The following is a 2,408-nucleotide window of genomic DNA, read 5'->3' on the forward strand; positions in this document are numbered from 1 at the left end:
AATTTCTTATTTTGAATGCAATGTGCATAGCTGATTTTGAACTATTGAGATAAAATTTTATTTTGAACTATGGAGATTGGATGGATTTGTGTTGATTGAGTGATTTGGTGGTTGAGATTTGATGAAGTGCTATTATTGGAAGTGTTTTTTTGGTTTTTCTCAATTACTACTGGCACTCTGCTGAAATTTTTTCAGAATTTGCAGAAAAATAAAATTGATAAAAAATTTTACATAGCTTTTCAACTTCAATTAAATGTTTTTAGTTCCTACCAAAAATGTTCACCACTTTCAAAAAGTAAGAAAATGGTTTTAAAATCCTTTGTAGTATACTAAATGGGTTATCGGTAGGTGAAGTTCAGTAAGTCATTAGGTGTACTACGGGATCATGTTATGCCTTATAGAGGGGTAAGGTGTGACACAAAATCTCCCTTCTTGTCTCCTTGTGGAAAGAAAAAGAAAAAGGTGTTTATATATGGTTTAGAGGTCTGCCCTAGAATGGGTTAAAGGACAGAAGATTCTGAAGAAATGATGTATTAAATCAAATGAGCAAAAGTGCCATGTCAGTAGTTTTTATTAAAACGTCACAAGCTGAATCAGTTGTATTGCGCCTTGTGTTGCAAGTTGTGTAACTTTCTGCCTGAGAAAAACTTCATATCTGACAATGATACAACCTGTGACACAAGCTGTGTCATAGGTTGTGCAACTTTCTGTTTGTTTAACTCAACTTCAAAACTTTGCAATTCAACTCTAATTTTCTACAAATGGCTGTTCTGATCAAAATATCACCAAAATTCTCTAAATTTAACCTACAAAATAAATAAATTCCAAAATTTAAACTAAGAAGTGTAAAAAGGCAAAATTAACTAAATATATGCTAATATCTACAGTAATAGCTATAAATAAGGATAAATTATGTGCAAAAATTATACCAAAATGATGATATAAAATGCATGCATCAAATTTCCCCATACTCAAACTCTTACTTGTCCCCAAGCAAAATTTCATTAAAACTCATTTGGAAGGGAATAGAATCAGTCTTTGAAAACATAAAAATCACTAACCCAAACCACCAACTTACTTTTAGCCACCAACATTCCAAATTCCCACCAGCAAAATACAAAGAATGAAGCAATCACTCTAAACAATTACAGAATAGCTAAGAATTAGCCAATCAACCCAAGCAACAAATACCGACTAGCTACAAGAGTCAATTATGCCTAAACAAACCTAAATGAAATAGATAGCCAATGTGTCTCAAATAGATGGTGACTAATGTATGGAGGATTGTATTGCCAAACCCATATGCAAGCATAAAAGATCTAACTCCACTAATGTAACAAGTATTTTCCAAAGAATCATTAGGTCTTTTTAAGGGTTGTAATGGGGTCAAATAGGGTAAAATCGTAGTTAATAAAGAAATGGAATAAGGAAAACAAAATACGAGAATAATACTAATCATGAAACTCAAAGTGCATTAATTATTCTCTTTTTCTTCCTTTTTTTTATTTCAATTTTTTTTAACTCAAGAGGAAAGAAATTCATAGTGAATCTCAAGTGCTAAGTTACTTCTATGATTATATAGAGGGACTACTTTTTATATTCTTTTGATTTTTGTACTTGTCCCTATTTTATGTCACACTCAAAATTACCTTTGGGATATTTTGGTGACTTTTTTTTAATCAGCTTTTCACAATTACTCCAGCACTTTTCAAGATGTTTCAATCCTCCAAGTTTTTTTTTTGTATCGTATTATTTTTATCATCTTCATTTTTTTTATGCACTTATTTGCTAAAATATTATTCTCATAAAAGGGTGGTAGTGTTTAGGTTTATGGCTAGGTAAATGATTTGGGTTCCAAAGAAATTAGGAAATTAAGGTTCAAGGGGGTTTGCAACGGTTGAAATGAAATTAAGGTAGGTTAAGGCTAAATATGAGGTTTAAAATATGAAGGAATGCCTAAATCATATTCTTATCAAATGCAAGTTAAAATTTTCACTTTAAAAGATCTAAGATACTTGTTCTAGGAATGGTGAGACAGTAATAACCATTTTCTTCCTTAAAGGCTTATTCAGATACTCAAGAACTCAAAATAACTAATTAGAATCTACATACCTAGATGAATATATTAATTTTTAGCTATTAAATAATAGAAAGAATAATGCTTAAGACTTTATACCTTGCTGGAAACTTTCATTCCACTAACCATCTAGAGGCAAGTTAGATTGCTTGAATAAGCAACTTCTGGAATTCAAAGACTGTTTTAAATCCAAAAAAATTTTTAAATGAATAAATGAAATGCATGAATGTATAATGAACCGATATGTAACTAAGTATGTATAACTAAGTATATGAAGCTATATGCAGTGAATATGTGTGAGTATGTACAAGTATGAATTAATGAATATGTC

The sequence above is a fragment of the Hevea brasiliensis genome, chromosome 4 (assembly GCF_030052815.1).
Source record: "Hevea brasiliensis isolate MT/VB/25A 57/8 chromosome 4, ASM3005281v1, whole genome shotgun sequence".
Taxonomy (NCBI): domain Eukaryota; kingdom Viridiplantae; phylum Streptophyta; class Magnoliopsida; order Malpighiales; family Euphorbiaceae; genus Hevea; species Hevea brasiliensis.